Source organism: Poecilia mexicana, unplaced genomic scaffold, assembly GCF_051168715.1.
Source record: "Poecilia mexicana isolate PSO_F unplaced genomic scaffold, ASM5116871v1 scaffold_10, whole genome shotgun sequence".
Lineage (NCBI taxonomy): Eukaryota > Metazoa > Chordata > Actinopteri > Cyprinodontiformes > Poeciliidae > Poecilia > Poecilia mexicana.
Window position 1 is genome coordinate 26,373,746 of NW_028263379.1, and position 14,354 is coordinate 26,388,099.

A 14,354-nucleotide genomic window follows, 5' to 3' on the forward strand; every position below is an offset into this window, starting at 1 on the left:
CTGTCATCATCAATCAATCAGTCAATCAAATCAATCAATCAATCTTCCAGTTGCGTCAACAAGATTCCCACAGAGCTATGCATAATGCATGGTCCGCTGGCGGAAAAACGGAGGAGAAACGGCTTGATTCATATGCATATGTTTGCGTACCGCTCTGAAGTACCTGTTAGGAGTTTAAGAAGCTTCAAGGCTCTGGCGGTGCCACGCAAAATCTACACGAGTGAGAATAACCTGCAATGAGGCGACTCGAAACCATTTCGACTCGTCGATAGGTTTTCCTACTCCTCTCTGCTTCACTGTCCAGACTGATACAGGTCACCATTAGCTGGAAAACTAAATTAACTTCAAGCATGAACTGCAAACAGGCCTTTTTATTGATTTTTTTTGGTGTTGTTTTTTTCCAACACTGTCTGTCATTTCCCCCCACCTTGTCGAGAAAAGTCGAGCTCAGCCCACTTCCCCATGCTGGAGATTTTAGTTTAATAATAACAATAAATAAAGTTATCTTTAAAACTGATTACACAGGTGACATCAAGACCCAACAGTAGAGTCAGACAATAATAAAATTAATCTGGTTGTGTGTGTGTTATTGTGTCCTGCTTTAATTCTACTTTTTTCTATTTAATCATAAAAAAATCATAGTCTGACAGAAGGAAAGTTATGAAACAGGAAAAGCAGGTTTCCTGAAAAAAGAGGAAGTTTCCAGCCTGCAGTGATTAAAAATAGTTCAGACTGCTCATTTTGAGCACTAAAGGTTTAAGGAATAAAAACTAGACATTTTGAGTAATTGGATAAAACCCAGAGTAAAATACTTAAATTAATAATGATTAAGCCGATAATTAATATTGGTTGATGTTGGTTTGATTATAAGAATATTTAACACTTACTCTTACACTTATGGAAGTACTTAAAGGTGAAACAAGTAACTGTAACATGGTGTCAAATGATTAGAATAATGAATTATTATTGGTTTCTTTTCAGAAATGTCTGTAATAACTCACATCATGATTATAAGAGTAACTAATAAGTAATGATTATTATAATATTATAAATGAATGCTAAACCAGATAAACTAAAAGGTTATAAATGTGATTTTGACATTGAACTTGAAATGGTGTAAAGTGTGTAAGTGTAACTAAAGGTCACTGATGTTGTGTTGGAGGTAGATGGTAGGTGAAAGGTCAGGTGGAAAGAGGAACTGATGGGAGAGCGGAGGTGTCCAACGCCTTATTGCTAAACTTCAACTTTCCTAAGAGAAGGTTAGACACAAGAGGACTGTTGAGCAACCTGGGACACTGGTACAGACATCAGGTCATGTCCAAAGATGGTGATGAATATGAGATTATCGGTCCAAGCAGTCAGCCAATGAAACAGGCACAGCAACAAAGCTAGCTAATGCCAATGCCCCAAAAAGGGTGGGGATATCCTATATAAGGTGAAGGCAAAAGAGGAGTCTTTGGTTGGATCCTTCAGGCAGCTTCGAGCCAAGATCGAGATGGACAAAGAACTCTGCAGCTGAAGAAGAGCCGGAGCCACAGAGCCGAAGACTGTTCTGCACATGGGGACCAACCCGTTAGCCCCGCAACATGTGGCTTCAAATTGCACTTCTCTCATCAGCTGGGTTCGAGACCCCAAAGACAAAGCCAAAGACAAAGACCAAGGCAAAGATGAAGATAAAGAAGAAAAACTTTGAGAGAGACGGATGGTGTTTGGCATTTTGAACCCCAGAACTGGCCTGATGATGAAAAAGGTGTTGCAGCAGGTGTTTATTGTTATTATTAAACTAAAATCTCCAGCATGGGGAAGTGGGCTGAGCTCGACTTTTCTCGACACCCCCTCCTCGAGGTCGGACCTTTCACATGCTGGGAACCCAACACCCTCCTTCAGGTCTGCGTCGTCATCCCCTGGAAAGAGAAGATGGTCCTCTGGGATGTGAAGATGCAGATCCTCAGTCGTCACAAAGGACTCAGCAGCTTGTGATGTGAAGATGCAGAGTCTCAAAACTCCACTGCTCTTTGACAACCTCCACATTGGTCAAAGTTACATAGCTCCAGAAAAAGTTGTCTACCTCTCCTGTGGGTTTCTATAAGTTCTTCAGAGTAAAACAGATCTTGGTTGTTTTTTTCTAATAGCTAATCTGCCACTTGCCTTGCTATGCCAGTTGGTTTAAGTGGTAAAGATTAGACCACACTTCTTTGATTTTTAGATGATGGTGAAAAAAAAAATGTTCACCTGATCATACCGTCAACTTTTCCATAACTTTTTCACTGACCCGTCTTCCTGATGCGATTCATTCGTTGATGTTCTCTAACAAACATCTGAGTTACTGGGACTTAATTGCACACGGTCGAAATTATTTGGTATTTAAGCTGCGTCACATGTTTGCTGAATGCACTGGATTTTATTTGCGGGTTTCAGAGAAAATGGGGCTGTATACAAATGGATCCCACACTGACATTTAACAAAATCCTTTTTCTACTTCACAGTTATGCGCAAGTGTGCTGATCTATTGAATGAAAAGATCATGCAGTACAATGAACATTGAGACTAACAATAAAAGAAAAATATATACGTTTTCCTTAAGTACTGCTTTCAACTTGTATTTTTTTTTGTGATGACTGAGTTTATGTCATCATGTTGTACTTTTGTTGAGGAGAGCAGTGTTGGGTATTTTTCTCGAACCTATATAAAAAGACCACAGACAACGTATATGAATTTTATAGACAAGCTTTTGCAAAAGGAGAACTCTTCGCCACGGCCTCATCAGCCGTTCACAGAGAGTTCTGATCTGCTTTCACGTGAGCTCCTTCTTTTATTGTCAAAGAAAAACAGTCACAGGGGGCAGTCAGGAAAACAACAGAGGTCGTAAAACATTTAACCTAAACAAACCAGCAACTCAGTTCCAGGTGTGATAACTGATCTACGGTCTGAGCCCAGTTCAGCTCTAGGTCAAACTGTCAACAAAAAGGGAGGATAAACAAGAGACAAAATACGACTGCTCATAGGCAGTTAGGAGGTATTCTGGTTGATAAGAATTAAGGTCTGGGAAACACAGAGTTAACTGTTTCACATGGAGATGAAACAGACAGTTGCGACCTCCAGGTCAGTTTATACACACATAAGGAAGAGAACACTTTAGACTAAAAGTCTTAACATTAGACTGAATATGAACAAAATGATAATACCAAAAAATATCTAACATTCCCCCCTTTTTATCATTTTACTATGTGTATAAACTTTATGCAAAAGCCAAGCATAGAAAATAAAAGAAAAGAAAAGAAAAGAACCAATAAATGCAAAAGTTTTTTTTTCTAATCTAAACACAGAAAATACACAATGAATAAATGTAATATAATGAAATAAATGAAAAATAAAAGAAACAACAAAAAATCAAATGCAGGTCTCTACAACCGCTTGTTGTAGGAGTCATTCAGCAAATGAATTCATCTGTTTATTGATTACAGAACTTCATCATTGTTCAGAAAATCATCAGAACTCGAAACAAGTCATCTTCAGTTGTCTCATAAGATGCCTTTGCCAGCTGATAGTTGATAACAGTTGTGTTAATTGTTTTAAACATCATGCTTCGAAGGCATGGAAAAATGCAACCTATGAACAGGCAAAAAAGAATCAAAACACCCAGAATAGGTGTTTCAAGCTTCACCAGTAAATTCCACCATGGTCTGGAAATGAGCCAAGAAAGAAAATCAAAAGAGGGTGATCCTTGTGTTCCACTTTCTATGTAATGTTTAAGTTCCTCCAGTTCCTGTTTCATCAAGCACGAAAGTACAGCACGTTGGGCCAATGATTTTAAAAAACACCTCCCTGAGAGGCTGTGAGGAAGTCCAGTACAACACGGTTTTGCATAACCATGTTCCTCAGTTCAGTCAGTTCTTTCTTGGTGCCATTGGCTGTGTACTGTTGATGAGTCGCAGTAATTCATCTCTGTTGATCTCAACGTGGCTTCGAATCTCACCTAGATCAAACCACGGAAAAAGGCTTTGCATGAATTTTTCTCCGCCGTTCCAAATCCTGAATTCCCATGGAACTCCAGTATGTGTTGTGAGGCCTCCCCATCTTTTGACCTCTGACATAACTGTTCGTTTGGAGCGGGTGTGTAGATCATTTTGTGCTTTCCTGATGAACGCAATCGGGTTGATTAGAGGCACCACAGCACACAGTCCTCCCCAATTTTTAGGCAAGAACATGTACGCTACATTCCCGCATATGAAGTACCAGTCTGCCAACATCCGTAAGCCATAATCTCCTGGCACTATGGCGCTGCACAGTGTTGTCTCTTGTCTCCTTTTTGTCTTATGCGTGATGTTGAAACTCCTCTCCTGAAGCAGGTTGTCACAGTCTGGGTTGTCCTTCCAGACTTTGCAGTGTGGAGTCGCCCTTTGACCCCTGCAGGCAATGTAGTTGATGTAATCCGGTGTCTGTCGCAGTAGGTGTAAACTTTGTTACACAAGTTCCAAGGTGGCATTCCAAGAGAAACGTGTCTGTTGTTGTAAACACAGCTCCTCAGAGACCTGGGTTTAGCTCCTGCTAAAGAAATGGTCTCTGGTATTTTCCATGTGGCTTGTGGAAACGGTGGAAACGGAAGTACGTCATCCTCAAATGAACAGTTCATAGATCCAAAAAGTCCTTTTGTGGCATCTCCTGTCCGAAGTAGAACAGAAAAATCCTTTTTGCACCATTTGCATTTTCTTCTTTTCACGGGGACGCTGAGTCGTGGTTGTGTGCTCAGGCCATAGAGACACATCTGTTTGTCATCAGTGATGTTCTCTGGGTGCAGACCTGAGTTGTGTGTGGCGATTGGTAGCTGCGCACACACATAGCAGTTCACCTCGTTCTCCTCATGTACAGTCCTGTTCATCAGCTGCCACTACAGGTTGGTTCTGTAGTCATGTGGGTAGAAAGTGAGGTCACTTCCTCCTCCAAACATCAGACATGCTGCAGTCACAGTGCAGTAGAAGGTCCATCTGGCATATGGAGTCTCCATTGCTGCTCGGCGTACAGAGATGTTAGAACCCCCAAACTAAAGAGTGAGGATCTGTCGAGTTTCTTCACTGGCGTTGAGACGAACCACCCTAAAAAAAATGGAACCCCTGTGAAGCCAGCCTTCCCCGCCACTCCGGATTAGGGATTCAACACACTCTGCAGCTTGCAGTGACTGAGATGTATCCAGCTGGGTCTTTCAGCAATCTTTACACCTGTTGGTGTGGTCATCAGCACCTGGAACGGTCCTTCCCACCGTGGACTCGTCCAGTTCTTTCGTTTTATGACCGTTATGTAGACCCAGTCACCTTGCTCGATTGGAGCGGCCTCCTGTACAGGAAGAGAATCATAAGGCAGTAACTTTGCTCTGGACACTTCCTTCAGTTTAAGAGTCCTGATCATATAATCTGCTAATGTCTGTTCTTCATCAGCTTTTTGTATTCTGGAGCAAACAGAGGCAATCTGTAAGCTCTCCCATGAATTATTTCAGAAGGTGTTAGACCATCAGCTGTCTGGGTGATTCTCATATAGAGCTTCACTAAATCTAAACATTCTGTGGAATACCGTGTGTTGGGATATAGTTTTGCAGATATCCTTAGCTACCATCAAAGCATCTGCATGCTTTGATGGAACTATTTCAACCCATTTAGAAAAAGCATCAATCATCATCTAACAGTATTTGTTAACTCAAAAGTTCATAACAAAAAAAGTTTATGTAAGAATTTAGTAGTTATATAGTATGTAGTTATAGTATTACCTCACCATTTTCCCGTTTCCCCCCTTTTTACACATGGCATTGCCCATGTGTCACAATCACTTAAGCTTCTAATAAAGTCTTTGGGAGGATTAGTAGTTAATGCAGGTGAACTCATAGGTTTATAGAAGATATTTTAGCAGGCACGTATTTTAATTGCAGGGTTATATTTTGGTTTTTCTTTGTTAAACTCTAAATTAAATTCTTCAATTAAATTCAACGAAATATTTCATAATATTTCAACACTGCAATATCAATTTTTTTCAACACGTAGAGATGTTTAAGTTAGTTCCAAACTAGTACATAAAACATTTGAAAATCATTATTAGCTTAGAATCTGTAATACATTTTTCTTATTGGTGTAATTTAGTTGCATAGCTCTATCAGTTTTTTTGTTTAACTTTTAATGATTATAATTTTTCTTGTTCATAGTTTCCCAACCTATGGCCCGTGGGCCCTAAGAGGATCACTGGTCCTTCTGTTAAGGACTGAGTTAACAGGTACAAAATGAACGATTGTATCTAACATTGTACCTAAAAACCTCTAAAATGTTCCTTTCTGGGTAGATTATTCCTATATGCAAACAGGATTAATGAGCACATTCTTCATCACAGCGGTGTGTGTATAACTTATCTCGGCTCTCCACTGTCTTGCTTCCCCCTCCCCCTCCTGCTGTTGGCGTCGCTGCAGCTGGTCCTCCCCCCGCCTCTCCTCCAGCTCCCTGTCAGTCCAACTGGCTCTGGTGTTGGATAAGTTGTCCAGATCGTCCCTTAGTGAATGTCCAGGTTGTCCACCAATGAATTTAGTTCCAGTCCAAATGTCCAGCAGGACTCCATACAGTAGTTTGCTGCATGACAGTTCCCAGATGTCCAGGAATCAGGATCAGCGGACATCTTAGTGCCTTCAGGTGGCAGAAATCATCATGTCCTTTTTCGCTTCTTTATCAACTGTCATTGGCTGGTGTTGAAAGAGGGACGTCATCTGATCTGGCAGGACAGGTTTGAGTTGAGGTCGGAGGTCAGACTCACCGCAGCGAGGCTCAGACAGAGGAAAAGGAAAGAAGCAAATAAGAGTCCATTAGGGTTTGTTTGGCTTTCTGTGTCTTTTTTCTTTTTACAAACATTTTCCATATAACTTTTCTCTTGTGATCGTATAGTGCTTAGCCACTTATTACCCAACTCTTTAAGAACTCATAAATCCTTTCTTTATTCAAACACATATAAACATGAAACATGTTAAAAGCTGTAGTCTCTTTTATCCTGTACAATGTTAACCTTTAAAATGTAAGTTTATGTTAACTTCATCTGAGTCACATCTCACCAGAGAACAATGGATTTCTCTAAATTTGTCGATCTTAGTGCTGCAGACTGTGAGGTCAGCGGGCAGCCCTCCTCTCAAGGCCTAAGAGAGTCAAGAGGCTGGAATAATATCCAGGTCGGTACCTTACTCTGACCTCTGACCCCTCCAGTTATACAGCCAAAGGATCATTTCACCAAGTTGGTGTTATAATCTGATTGCGACACAATATATTAAACATTGTTCTCTGGGGAGAATTTTATTATTTAATTTTATTTTTCAGCTTCTCCTCTTTCAGGAAAGTCATAATTCCACTTTTAGCATACAAGGAAGTTGTTCCCATGTTTCTTATTTCAGTGAGACGTCTCTCAACTGGTTTTTCTTTGAAAGTGTAGGAATGATAAAAAACAAAACAAACAAACAAACAAACAAACAAACAAACAAACACCAGTGTTTCCTAAAAGTAATTATTTCTGACTTGTGAGGCTTAAACCTAATTTTTAGTAACATTAAAAATAATTTTGCATGCACTGGTTTCATACCGAAATTCAATTTCTTTTATTTATTTATTTTTACTTAACGTGTAACAAGCTGAACTTATGTCCACCATTTCATCAATTTAGTCTGGTTATTTGTCTTTTTGGGGTGTGGTAGAGTCAGATCATGCTGTGTATTTCTCCTGTTTGTGGTCCCTTCACTCCACCATCCCTCTTGTTGCCCCATGCAGCATTCTTTGAAGGGCAGTTTCTTGACCAGTGGCCAGTGTTGCCACAAGTCCAACAGACATCGTTGTCCTTTGGTTTATGACTTAGGGGTCGCTGCCTAAAGTGACCTCCTTTGCCTCTGTTTCTCCCCTGGCCTCTTTCAAGGTCCAGGGTGCAAAAACATATAAGTTTTGTGTACCTTCCTCTAATGAGGGGTACAGTCGTGTTGCTGGGACTGGGGCAGACGGAGCTGCTGCAGCGGCGGGGGGGAGGAGCAGCTGCAGGAGCTTCCACTCCCTGCAACGTTACAGCACTCCGTGTGCTTAGAATGATTTTATTATCTTTCGGTCTAACAAATAGGGTTTTTTTTTTTTGCTTCTACGAATTTTTTGTCTTTAACCTTTTTAATTTGTTCTTTCCGGTCTATGGCTGCTTTTAACCATAATTTAGCACACCTTAGTTCATCCTCCTTTTTAGCTTTTTTTTTATTCCTGTTTTTCTTTCACTACTCTCCAAAATTCCAACAATTGTTTGCCATTGATCAATTTTTAGCTTAGAAAATTTTTATTTAAATTTAGTCCAGGTTCGTTGACTCCTAGGGAGTCCTATGAACTGGAGATCTTTTCAGTAGGCCAGCAATTAAAAATACCTTGTTGTGGTATTCTCCGCTTCAACTCTTATCGAGTGGGAGAATCTCGCCTTTGCATCCACAAGAGGTCTGCTGTTTAACCCCACTGTTTTTATATGAGGTAAAATACTGAGCAGTATTTAAACCTCCAATCACTCTTTCACGCACACACACACATCAAAGCAGCAAGCAAACAGCAATATCAGCACAGTAATAACAGAACAGTATTAACAAGCTTCCTATATACATGAGGAGTTACCCTTATGGGGTTCCCTCAAATAGAGTTTTAGCAGAGCGACATCATACAAGGATACTCAAACCTCAGAGTTTTAGCAGAGCGACATCATACAAGGATACTCAAACCTCAGAGTTTTAGCAGAGCGACATCATACAAGGATACTCAAACCTCAGAGTTTTAGCAGAGCGACATCATACAAGGATACTCAAACCTCAGAGTTTTAGCAGAGCGACATCATACAAGGATACTCAAACCCCAGAGTTTTAGTCAAAGCGCTGTTTAACAAGGATACTCAAACCTCTAAAATAGTCATTTTAAAATTCACCTACGTTTCTGTAGTTTTCGGGTTGTCCAGTCGGATCTCGTCACTCCGCCGTTGGCAGACAAAGTCGGACATGTGTCGCTGGCCCAGCGAAGAATTTTGCTTCCTGGGTCTTTCTTTCCAGGTCCTGTTGACTCTGGCCGTGCACGGATTCAGCGCGTCTTCCTCTGCCTGTCAGCGGGGGGGTTGAGAGATCCGGGTCACGGCACCAATTAATGTTGGGTATTTTTCTCGAACCTATATAAAAAGACCACAGACAACGTATATGAATTTTATAGACAAGCTTTTGCAAAAGGAGAACTCTTCGCCACGGCCTCATCAGCCGTTCACAGAGAGTTCTGATCTGCTTTCACGTGAGCTCCTTCTTTTATTGTCAAAGAAAAACAGTCACAGGGGGCAGTCAGGAAAACAACAGAGGTCGTAAAACATTTAACCTAAACAAACCAGCAACTCAGTTCCAGGTGTTATAACTGATCTACGGTCTGAGCCCAGTTCAGCTCTAGGTCAAACTGTCAACAAAAAGGGAGGATAAACAAGAGACAAAATACGACTGCTCATAGGCAGTTAGGAGGTATTCTGGTTGATAAGAATTAAGGTCTGGGAAACACAGAGTTAACTGTTTCACATGGAGATGAAACAGACAGTTGCGACCTCCAGGTCAGTTTATACACACATAAGGAAGAGAACACTTTAGACTAAAAGTCTTAACATTAGACTGAATATGAACAAAATGATAATACCAAAAAATATCTAACAAGCAGTGTGATAAAAATCTGGTCACACAAATATTCTTACACTCTGTTATTAATGTCCCCAGTAATTTAAACCCACTGAACAGACTTTGCTGCCTGAACATTGATTGTTTCTTATATATTTATTGTTGGCTGAACGAGCGACTACTATAAGAATGTAATAATTTTGTCAAGCTTCCTCTTTATTCTATACGGTTGTCTAAATTGGTTCCACGAGAAACCTAGAAACACAAGTCCGTCCATGCACCTTTAAGTCCATTAAATTTGAATCGCAGGTTCCCGTTTAGGTGCTAATGAGCTGAAAAGCCGTGTGGAGTGGCAGGTGGAACCTGTCTCATTTAAACCTCTGACATCCACAGTCTGCCGCTCTCTTTGCACATTTCTGGTGACATCAGGCCAAGATCTAAAGGGAGGGATGGGGGGGGGGGCTCTTCAGAAAGATCATTCTGTAAATGATGAGGAGTCGTGCAAGAAGATCAAGCTCCCCAAAGCACAGGTGTCGCTCAATAAATTAGAATATCATCAAAAAGTTAATTCATTCAGTCAAGTTAACTCAAAACATTAAAATCGTATAAGATATGGGTTTATTACACATTTGTGGATTTATTTCTGGTCCTCTACTCCATAAATGTTTAGAATTTCGACCTGGCGCAGAGAGAAACACAAGCTCAATTAATTTCTAATTTAAAAAAATATATATAAAATATTTTTTTATCTGTGTATACTGCTGAGTTCATACACCGTACAGTAAATGCACTCAGTACTTGTTTGCGGCCCCTTTCTCGTGAATTAGTTTTTCAGGGTGGTGTAACATGTAGGTCATCAGCCTGTGGATCTGCTGAGGTGTTCAGAAAACCCAGAATACTTAATAATGGCTTTCAGATATTCTGGAGTGTTGGCTCTGATGTCTCATGTTCCTCTTGACGTTATTCTATGGGTTGTTTGTGGGGTTTGGGTCAGGGAGGTTTTTATTTACCTTTTTTTTAACCCAACTTTTCTATTTTTACAACTTTTTATTAATATGATTGGATACCGATCTCTGGACAGCCAGTTTGTCTTCAGAACTACTGTCAAGTAAGTAGTTCCTATTACAAAATGATGCTATAACCACATTATGACCTAAACAATCATGGGGAAAAGTCGATTTTATATTTTTTGATAGTTCTAAGCTATTGCAATCATTTAGTTTTAATTGATTCCCTAAAAAAAAAATTGTTGATATTCTACATTTTTGAGCTACAACTGTGAAATAAAGCTTATAAAAAAATGTGAAAAACTATAAAGATAATCTATGCAGAAATCCCACTACTTGTAACATCTCCAGCCATAGAAGAATGTTTGATTTAATAAGAAAAACTGGCATCTCATCATTTCATAACAGAAACTCCAGGTGTCTCTGCAGACTTCGGCGTCCAAATGGCATGTTTACACGCGGTACGAGAGCGCTCACATTTTAAAGTGTCAGGGAGAATTGTTGGTTTTCTAAAAACACAGTTTCTGTTTGCGCCAAAAATACTGACACATTTCCAGAGTTAAAACCCCCCTCGCCCCGAGTAGCTGTGGTGGTGATGGTGAAGTTTTCAGTCTGAAGGAATAGGCAATGAAGTTTGTAGCCCCTGGTTACTGAATCATTAGGATCTCCGCATCCCAAATTAAAACTGTTGAAATGTTGGGTAAAGATTTGTCTATGCAGAAAAAATAAATAAATAAATAAATAAAAAGTCACATCAGCAGAAATGGACACCTGAGTACTGTAAACAAAACACAGACATAACGTCTCGTTGCATTTGTTTTACGATTCAAAGCATTATTTTGAATTACTAGTTTTTAAGCCTCCTTAAAGGAAACTGTCATGAATAATGACTCCTTAATAAATAGTTTAAAACAGATTTCGCCAAAATAACTTCTTCTATAACTGATTGAAATAAAGTTGTGCTTCGCATGTCGGATGCTTGAATGGGAGGAAAGATTCCCACAAAGTCAATGACTCAAAACAAGACAGACAACTTTTTATCAATTGGGATTATATATTGAAACCGACTGCATTGTATGATGACTGGGACTAAATGAGAATGGGTATGATTGGATATAGATGCATGATTGGATTAATTGATTATATATTTCGTTTGTAAATTAGATACGTTAATGCAATTCATGTTAAGGTACACAATACCATCATAACAAAAAGAACAAAAAAAAAAATGGTTCAAACAGAATTATTTCAGTCCCTGGATTTACTTTGTAAGAAGTAATAAGTGTTGAGTTTTTTTTTATGTTCTTTGTTACGGCCGACGTATCTCTCTGGAATAATAAGGACCTTGTTACAAACTTCGAGGTCAAAAAGCGAGATAAAATATGTTTTGTATATCCTGGGCAGAAAAAAAAAAAAAAGAAAAGAAAAAACTGCTTTGACTTGAATACTTTACACCTCCCATCCTGCGTTTGGTGGATTCATAATTAATGATGTATGAATGAATAATGCATTTCCAGTCCACCCACTCCAGTGAAACAAGAGTTGGTGGTGTGTAACCATGTCCATTCAACTTAGAACAACTGTTTGCTTCCCAACAACGCTTCTCCCTCTCCTCTCATTCTTCCCTCCTCTTTCTCTTCCCCTCTTCCTTGCTCTGCACATTTCACACACCTGCTTGCTTCCTCTGGAACCGCTTTTTTTTTTTTTTTTTTTTTTGCCCACTCCCCTCTCCATCCCCGTACTGATCATCCGCTTGCTTGCTGCATCCCATGCCCAAAAGAGAGACGATCCATTAATCAGCAAATAGTGCATTACCTTTGTAATTAACATTCAACTGAGTTTTACCCAGTAATATTTCATTAGTTTATATGCAAATAATTTTGAGCGATTGCCTCATTTGGTCTGTGAGAGCAATGATATATTGGTCTAGTGGAGGAGTGTGCATGTGTGTGTGTGTGTGTGTGTGTGTGTGCGTACGCTCACACTGCCGTACTGCAGGTTAACGCATTTTCATGAACTCTCTCTGTTCCCCTTGCACATACTCCTGTCACATGTACACTAAAAGAAAAAAAAAGTCATACACACACACACACACACACCCCCCCACACACACACACACAGGGTAGATGGCCAGGCCATATATCCTGCTTGCTTTTTAAATACATCGAGCTCTTTACTCACACCGAACTAATTTCAAATTCCTTGCACTCCATCAAACCCGAGCTGACTATTAAAGCAGCATGGTCAATTCCTTGTCAGTTTACCTAAAATATACCCACAGACGCTTGAGAGCTGCACATCTAGCGGCTGCCAGTCCTTCATGTTTATTTAATCAGTGCATGGAAATGCTTTAGAAAAAAAAAATAAAAAAGAAGAGGTTTTCCCCTTTAATTCCACAAGCTCTTAGAGGCCTCTGATATGACTGCCTCACTTGGGCTTTTTATTTTATCGCCAGGAACCTTTGTTCACATCTTGCACCAAGGGAAACATAAGCCTGTTCTCACACAGGTGGCGTTAACCATCGCTATTCTGTTTGCATGCTTAACAACGAGGGGCCTTTGGAGTTAGCTTGCAACGCAATTGGTAGAGTATTTCCGGTTCCGCTTACGCAGTCTGCTAGCTTAAAAAATTTTTTTTTCGAGCTATCAAATTATATATAAACCTGAAAAAAATTGATTTACAGATTAATTTGCATTTCCACTCTTTCATAGAGCTTCATCCTGTCTATACGCAGTGCAGGATTTCTACAAAAATACCATCATAGTCCATATCAGTGTTAAATTAATTTTTTTATGTTTGACGCTCCACGGCAAAAACAGAAAGAAGAGGCTAGAGCAGGAACCGAGAAAAAAAAATACACATGGGAACCATCAATATTTGAGAAAAATTGTGATTTTGATTTCTTTTATATTAGTCAAAAAAATGAAAAAGCCACCCAATGCTTTAAATAGCCGCTTCAGAGGCTTTAAGATGGTAAATTGTGCATTTGAATTCAGCTTGTTCATTTCAGGATCTGGGAGAAACTCACAACTGATTAACGTAACATTAAGTCAACAGCAAAAGGTATTTATTTAACACTACATTTATTTAATCAGCAAATTCAATGCAAGAAAGGGTTTATATTTTATCAAAGTATATAACCAGTTCCCCGGGAGAAATCCCAGCATGCCACAGAAATTCAGGACTCATGGACGACTCCATGATAAAGACTCAGAGACAGTTTTTCTAAACAGCAAGTGCATTCAACACAAACTAGGGTTCAAAATCAAAGTTTCTAATATGGAGTGTGAAAGTCAATGGGATCAAAGTCTTGCAATGTGCAATTAAATATAATCTAGAAACTAAAAGGTAGCGGAATACCAACACAGGAGAGCAGAGACCTTCGTTTGCAGTCATGGTTTGAATAACTGAATGTTTTACCAGGAGCTCAGGCGTCCCAAGTTACTCTTATCCTCCTGCTGATTACAGTCAACGAGTTGCAGGTGTGCAGGAGCAGCACACCTGCTGGCTCCAGCCCTGAGAGGTGGACCAGCGGCAGGATCTCCACGCTGCCCTCCAGTGGATGCGTAAGGTAATTCAGAAAGAAACAACAACCCCCATTCCTGACAGTGTAATTCAGGCGTCCCCTACCCTGGTCCTTCAGATCTGCTGTCCTGGAGGTTTTAGATGCATCCCTGCTCCACCAC

At 39.9% G+C, this 14,354-nt stretch overlaps 1 pseudogene; it reads right to left on the minus strand.

Annotated features, from left to right (window-relative positions):
* Positions 1-2,792: 2,792 nt before the first annotated feature.
* On the minus strand, positions 2,793-5,628 carry LOC148157139 (syncytin-B-like; annotated as a pseudogene).
* Between the last annotated feature and the right edge of the window lie 8,726 nt (positions 5,629-14,354).